The sequence below is a fragment of the Triticum aestivum genome, unplaced genomic scaffold (genome assembly GCF_018294505.1).
Source record: "Triticum aestivum cultivar Chinese Spring unplaced genomic scaffold, IWGSC CS RefSeq v2.1 scaffold107023, whole genome shotgun sequence".
NCBI classification, from domain to species: Eukaryota; Viridiplantae; Streptophyta; class Magnoliopsida; order Poales; family Poaceae; genus Triticum; species Triticum aestivum.
Window position 1 is genome coordinate 5,297 of NW_025226107.1, and position 8,140 is coordinate 13,436.

The 8,140-nt window shown below is 49.8% G+C and overlaps 1 non-coding gene across 1 annotated transcript; it reads right to left on the reverse strand.

Annotated features, from left to right (window-relative positions):
• Positions 1 to 314: 314 nt before the first annotated feature.
• TRNAA-AGC (transfer RNA alanine (anticodon AGC)) lies at positions 315 to 387 on the reverse strand. Its single transcript has one exon. It is a non-coding gene; the product is annotated as a tRNA-Ala (tRNA).
• Positions 388 to 8,140: the final 7,753 nt, after the last annotated feature.

Consider the following 8,140-nt stretch of genomic DNA (forward strand, 5'->3'; position numbering starts at 1 on the left):
TATCTAAAAAATTGGCGATAATTTGACTGCCTACACCTCATGGACGAGGTAAATGTGCTAATTCAGATGCTTCCACCATTATATATCTACAAAAATGGTTTTTTTAGAAGCCGCAGTGACACCAAATTACTAGAGGAAAAAAGACAAAAATTGAGAAAATGTGCATCAAGGGAATCGAACCCTGGTCAGTACCGTGGGAGGGTACTATGATACCACTACACCATATGCGCTTTCATGCTGTTACTTTTTTGGTATGGATGAATTTCTACTCTAGAGTACTCAAGACCTGCAAAGAAAAAAAAAAGAAAAAAGAATGGAGAAGTGGGGTATCGATCCCCATACCTCTCGCATGCTAAGCGAGCGCTCTACCATCTGAGCTACATCCCCTTCTATGCTACTGTTGCTAATTCAGGAGCTGATGTTCGTAACGTAAGGTCTATGCAAGAACCATGTTAACCAAAGCAGGTGCAAAACTGCAAATGGAAACCCATTTTTCGCTCAAGGCTGGTCAGTTTGGATTGTTGGTCCTATCCGAGAACCAAACCAAACCAAACCATCATTGCTGCGAAACCACCCTCCCAAACGCTAGAGGGCAGTTTGGGCCGCTTTCAAAACCTACGGTGATAATTACCTGATTTTAAAGCCTTCAATAGTAGTATATATATGTTGTGAGGAATATAAGAGCCACCGACGACAAGTAACATCAAATGTGTTCTTCATCGATGATGCAGACTGCTATCTATACAGGGCCAACACGGTCCGTAAGGGGGAGCCACAAGTGAATAGTTGCTTCCTTTGCCAGGTTCTACCTACTCTTGAAGGTTCCATGGAAATATGGATTAATCATAACTAAAATGGGCTAATCCACTCTCCTAACAACATGTAAACATTATAAAACCGTACCGACCTTTGTATTTAGTTCAAATATACTTAAAAACCAAAAATACAAAGTGTTCACTTTGATCATAGTAAAATTCTGTTAAGCAAACCAGAGTACAAACACACTTGAGAAATAAAGAAACCACGTCGAAGTCCCCATGGGAAACCATCTTAATCCTCTTGAACAAGACAACACGCAGCGGCATGCCGCTCCAATGCTACAGCTAGCCAGCTTATCGATGTTGACCGCGGACAGGAAGTCATGAGGACCAAGGTAATGCCAGCCAGTGCCCCAGAGAAGAAGATATCACTGTCTGAAGAGCTGCAGATCCAAGAGCCTAAACTCCACTATTTCTCAAGATCTCACGGCAACCCCGAAGGCCTTTGTGCAGTGACGTAGATGAGGTGGAGGGACCAAACTGCAAAGGAAAACCACTGATCAATATGATGTTGAGACCCGAGGCTTTCAATACAAGATTACCTTGTTAGAGACGGAGGCATCACCACCAATCAATTTGGGGGTGGGGTTTTACCCTAGACTGGCTGTGATCAACGATCATGAGCTGTTAATTGAGAAGCATCATCGTCTGTTGCATTGTGACATTGATGGTGTGTTTATAGGAAATGTGGGATTGCGGCTGCCCGGCGCATCACTACCCGGCGTCGCCCCTGCCCTACTCGGCGCTGCCTCAACCCGGTGCGGCGTCGCATGGGGTTGCGGCTGCCTCGCTGTACGGGGCTCCGGGTGCATCCCCAGGGCACTACCCGCCCTACTCGGCGCCTTTCGGGGCGGCGCCCTCGCTGGGCCACCGCACCGCCGCACGCTCCTACCGATCTGACTGCGATGCCGGCGCCGTTCTACTTCTCGCATCTATTGCCGGTGAAACTCACGCCGGACAACTACTTGTCCTGGCGTGCTCAGGTGATGCCTCTTCTGCGGAGCCGCTACCTGGAAGGCTATGTTGACGGATCTATCCCGTGTCCGCCTCCTCATCACCCGACCTATCACACCTGGGTGGCCCAGGATCAGGCCATCCTCTCCGCCATCCAGTCCTCGCTCACCCCGAGTGTCTCGTCGCTGGTCATCTTCGCCGCTACGTCCCGAGAGGCGTGGGCGGCCCTTCACACCAGCTTCGCCTCTCAGTCTCAGGCGCGTGCTCACTCTATACGCACTGAGCTGGGCGAGACTAAGCTTGGTGACCGCAGCATCACGGACTACTTCAACAAGATGCGGGGTCTCGCCGACACGTTGGCCTCCGTTGGCCAGCCACTGCAGGATGAGGAGTTCACCACCTTCGTGCTTAACGGGCTTGATGATGACTATGACAACCTCGTTGAGAACGTCCATGGCCGTGATGATCCGCTCCCACCTCGGGAGCTCTATGCACGCCTACTCGGTCGTGAACAGCGCATCAAGGCGCGCCGCGCCACCCCTGGTTTCGCCTCCGCCAATGCGGCCACTCGTGGCAAAAACCCCCGGGCGCCATCTTCAGGGGGTAGACCGGCGCCATCTTCACAGCCGGCCTCGCGGGGCAATGCTCCGAACATCACGGGTGGTAACCGGCCGGTGGCATGTTGCTCTTCCTGCGGAGCTCCGCAGGCCTGTCAGCTCTGTGGCATTGAGCGCCACGTTGCGTCTCGCTGTCATCGTCGTTACAAGCAAGACTTCCTAGGCCTCGGCAACAATGGCAAAGGGAATGAAAAGCAAGCCGCGGCCGCCGTGACGGGTCCTGACCATGGCCGCACTCCGTCTTACTCCATTGATCCTACATGGTACATGGACACGGGCGCTACGAACCACCTCACCAACGACATGGGCAAGCTCTCCACTCAGGAGCCGTATCGTGGCCATGATCAGGTGCACACCGCTAATGGAGCAGGTATGCGCATCTCTCATGTTGGTCAGGCATCACTTCTTGCACACAATTCACGAAAACTGCATCTTTCTAATGTTCTTCGTATTCCCACTGCCTCACGTAGTTTGTTATCTGTTCCACAACTTACTCGTGATAATAATGTCCTTGCTGAGTTTCATCCTTTTCGTTTCTTTATCAAGGATCGGGACACGAGGGCCGTTCTGCTTAGCGGTCGTCTTCGCGGTGGCCTGTACGCACTTGACGCGCCCACCGCACCTCCTATGCAGTTTTCTCCACAAGGCCTCAGTGGTGTTCGTGTGTCTCCTACACATTGGCATGCGCGCCTTGGTCATCCTGCTGCTCCTATAGCTCGTCATGTGTTACATCGTCATGAGCTACCAGTTGTGTCAAATAAAACTGCTGAAACTATTTGTGATGCCTGTCAGCAGGGCAAGAGTCACCAACTTCCGTTTTCAGAGTCTAGTCGTGTTGTGAAACATCCTCTTGAGCTTGTTTTTTCCGATGTCTGGGGTCATGCCCAAACGTCTGTTAGTGGGCACAATTATTATGTCAGTTTCATTGATGCTTACAGTCGGTTTACTTGGCTTTATCTTATTAAGAAAAAGTCTGATGTGTTTGATGTCTTTCTACAGTTTCAAGCACACGTTGAGCGTCTCCTTAGTCAGAAAATTATTCATGTTCAAACCGACTGGGGGGGGGGGTGAATATCATCATCTCAACTTGTTCTTTAACAAACTTGGGATCACACATCGTGTGTCTTGTCCTCATACACATCAGCAGAATGGGACTGCTGAACGTAAGCATCGTCATCTTGTAGAAACTGGCATTACTTTATTAGCTCATGCCTCCGTTCCTTTTAGGTTCTGGAGTGATGCCTTTTCCACTGCCTGTTTTTTGATCAATAGGCTGCCCTCACGACTACTGAATATGAAAACTCCACTTGAACTCTTGCTCAATGAACTTCCAGACTACACCTTTCTCAAAGTTTTTGGGTGTGCTTATTGGCCTCATTTGCGTCCGTATAACAAACATAAGCTAGAGTTTCGATCGAAAAAGTGTATTTTTCTTGGCTATAGTTCCCTTCACAAAGGGTACAAATGCCTACATATTCCCACCAATCACGTTTACATCTCTCGTGACGTCGTGTTTGATGAGAATGTGTTCCCTTTTCGTGCACTTCCGAACAACTCTACCACTCCTCCACCGGACGTTTCCTCTATCACACCTTCGCCTGGTCAATTTGTAGATGTTGCATATGCTCCTGCGTTGCTTCCTAATCATGCTGCAGGTGTTGGACGTGGTGCTCGTCTTGAGCTCCTTGAGGAACAGCCGCCGCCGGCAGCCCTGGACCTGGACGTCGGTCCTCTGCATGGGGCATGCATACCGGGTGGCGCCCGCCTACCCGCCGGGACTGCACCCGCGGCCACCACCCGGGCGTCGCTCCCGCCCCCCTCGCGGGCTTCCCCCGAGCCGGCCGCTGTCTCGGCGCGGGCATCTCCCGAGCCGGCCGCTGCCTCGGGGCGGGCCTCCCCCGAGCCGGCCGCCTACTCGCCTGGATCAGGCGCTTCTACACGGGGGCTGGGTCTGGCTCCATATGGGCCGGTCTCGCCGGCCCCAACGTCGCCTGGCTCCAGCGTGAGCTCAGGCGCGGGCTCCACGCTGCCCGGCTCTCCTACATCACCAGGCTCGGGTGGCTCGGCCTCTCCTCTGTCGTCACCCGAGTCTAGTCCGGTGTTGCCGCCACCTGCTGCTGCTCCTCGAGCCCGCACACGCAGCCAGACAGGAGTGTTCCAGCCAAAGATCCGTACCGATGGGACTGTCGCGTGGCTCGCTGCTTGTATGGCTCATGCTGTGGAGGATCCTACTGCTGAGCCTCGTCATTTTCAGGCTGCCCTGAGCATTCCTCACTGGCGTGCTGCGATGGAACAGGAGTTTCAGGCGTTATTGCAGAATGACACATGGCAGCTTGTTCCTCCAGTATCTGGGATCAACATTATTGATTCCAAATGGGTGTTTAAAGTCAAGAGGCATGCTGATGGCTCCATTGAACGCTACAAAGCAAGGCTCGTTGCTAAGGGTTTCAAACAGAGGTATGGTCTTGATTATGCAGACACATTCAGTCCGGTTATCAAACCCACTACTATTCGTTTGCTGTTGTCCCTTGCTGTTACTCGAGGATGGTTCCTTCGTCAACTTGATGTGCAGAATGCTTTCTTGCATGGAGTTTTGGAGGAGGAGGTTTATATGCGGCAGCCCCCAGGGTTTGTGGATCCTGATCGTCCTCACCATCTCTGTCGTCTTGTCAAGGCGCTATATGGACTCAAACAGGCTCCCCATGCATGGCACGCACGTCTTGGATCTGTTCTACGGGCGCTTGGTTTCATCCCCTCCACTGCTGACACATCACTGTTTCTGCTTCAGCGACCTGAGGTTACGATGTACTTGCTGGTCTATGTTGATGATATCATCCTCATCAGTTCCTCAGATGCTACTGCCGATCGTCTTGTTGCTGCTTTGAGTGGTGATTTTGCTGTCAAGGACCTTGGTGCTCTACACTTCTTCCTTGGCTTGGAGGTTTCACGTTCTTCTGCTGGGTTAACTCTTTCTCAGAAGAAGTACGCTCTTGACCTGTTACGTCGTGCTGGTATGTTGAAGTGTAAACCTTCCAGTACTCCGATGTCTGCCACTGATCGGTTGTCTGCTCTTGATGGAGATCCTCTTTCACCTGATGATGCCACTGAGTACCGCAGTCTTGTTGGAGGTCTGCAGTATCTTACTATCACCAGACCAGATGTCTCTTATGCAGTCAACCGTGTCTGTCAGTTTCTCCATGCACCCAGGACTTCTCATTGGTCAGCTGTGAAGCGTATCCTGCGTTATGTCTGTCTCACTGCTTCTCATGGTTTGCTCCTCCAACCTGCGCCATCTTCTGAGATCTCAGCCTTCTCCGATGCAGACTGGGCTGGTAGTCCTGATGACCGGCGATCCACGGGGGGGTATGCAGTGTTTCTTGGTTCTAACTTGGTTGCTTGGAATGCTCGCAAGCAGGCTACGGTGTCTCGCAGCAGCACGGAAGCTGAGTACAAAGCAGTGGCTGATGCGACAGCTGAGATCATTTGGATCCAGTCCTTGTTGCGTGAGTTGAGAGTCTCTTCAGCTCATCCTCCAGTACTTTGGTGTGACAACATTGGTGCTACATACTTGTCATCTAATCCTGTGTTTCATGCTCGGACGAAACATATTGAGGTTGACTATCACTTTGTTCGAGAACGAGTTGCACAGAAGCTACTTAGCATCAAGTTCATCTCATCAAAGGATCAACTTGCTGACATCTTCACGAAGCCTCTTCCTCAACCACAGTTTGTAGGTTGTAGGCGCAATCTTAACTTAGTTTGTACTTCGGGTCACAGTTAAGATTGAGGGAGGGTGTTAGACTGTATATGTACGTAGACTTGTATATACACCTTGTATATTGTACCCTTTGGTACTTATATATAATGAGATAGCCGCACCCCCTTGAGGTGTCGAGCAGTCCACCAGAATATTTGTTTAACACTGATGGTGGCCATGACATCCTATTTAATGAGGTTTGCAATATTGTCCGAGCAACAGTAGTGGAACAAGCCAGTGTTTCCCCTTACTTGCTTCTTATTGCTTGTAGTTTCCCTGTATTTGAAAAGCATTCACTGATGATTACTGACACTGATTGTTGGTGTATGTGATACATGGAAAGAGATTATGCACGTAGTGCGATGACTTGATATGGCCGGTCCATGCATGAATATGATCCTCTTGCATACATTGATTGATTGTATTATTTCTTTGCGGGGTGATTGATTGTATTTTTCTATTTCATTTGCCTCCTTCATTTCTTTAGTTTCTACAAGGGGCGACAACAAAATTGTAAAAAAATCCAAGCGAATCCTTCATTCCCTTTCAGCCTCAGCGGTCCTAACGATTCATGGCGCTCACTCTTCCTTTCTTCCTCTACTCTCGCGATACAGTTTTCCTCTCTGATATCATGGACTCATATGGCTATGACATGGTCATCCTCATTTCATCCGATGATGGTGATATCGGTGTCTACTACGTGAACAACGATTTCAGCACCAAGGCCACCCCGTGGCCAAGTCTTTTGTGGCTGCTAGCTACAACTAAGACAGCGACGATGACTCCAATGACACCACACCAAGTTGGCGGGGTCGACCGACCAAATACAACTAAGGGCATAGCGACGACAGTCCTTCTGAAAACATATGAGATGCCCCGCAAGGATTACCATGGCGCACATGTACCTTCATCGACACTCCTAGAAGAGTTTCTGAATGGTGGGTCGTCGACCCGTCGTGGCAACCTGAACTCACGGATCATCACTTAGAAGAGAAGACATTTGTAGAATAAGTTCTTGGATATGTGCAAGAACAGGTGCAAACGCGACTATCGCAAACCGCGCGCACGGCGGGAAAAAAGAACTCTTCAAATACTACATAAAGGCATGGAAACACATCGTGGAACAAGCTAATATGCCTTGTTCCACAATGTGTTGTAATGCCTTTTTGCAGTGTTTGAAGAGTTATTTTTTCTGCCGTGCACGCGATTTGTGATAATTGCGCTTGCACTTATTCTTGCACATATCCGATAACTTGTTCGGCAAATATCTCATCTTCTGTGTGATGATGCATGAGTTCATGTTGCCACGGCAGAACAATGACCCACAATTCAGAAACTCCTCCAGGAGCGTCGTTAAAGGTACACGTGCGTCATCGTAATCCTTGCAGAGCCTCCCATCGGTTTCCACAAGCCGAAGATTGTTGTCGCTATGCCATTAGCTGTATTTGGCCGGCCGACACCATCGAGTTGGTGTAGTGTCGTTGTGAGAGTCGCCGTAGCTGGAGCTAGCATCCACAAAAGATGTGGCCGCGCGGCGCCCTTGGTGTGACCATCGTCCTTCTCGTTGGATGAAATGGGACGGCCTGGCAGCGCCATCAGATTTTGATGTCAACCACGTCCTTAACGTCCTCATCATCAGTGAGTAAAATTGTATCTCGAACGCTCATATATGTTCACTATACTTGCTGCTTGTAGTTTCCATGTACTTAGAAAGCATGGCGCCAATGATTACTGTCGCTGATTTTTTGGCATACGTGATACTAGAAAAAGGATCATGCACGTAGTGCAGTGCCCTGATATGGTCGGCCCATCTATGGATATGATCCATGTTTTCATCTGCCTCTTTCCTTCATTAGTTTCTACAAGGGGAGGGAATGCGGCAATGAATTGTAAAATCTGTCGTCACAAAGTTTTCTCATTCCCACCATCCTCCATTGCCTTTCAGCCTCATTGTAGTGTGTGTGTGTGTGTGTCTATATATATATATATATATA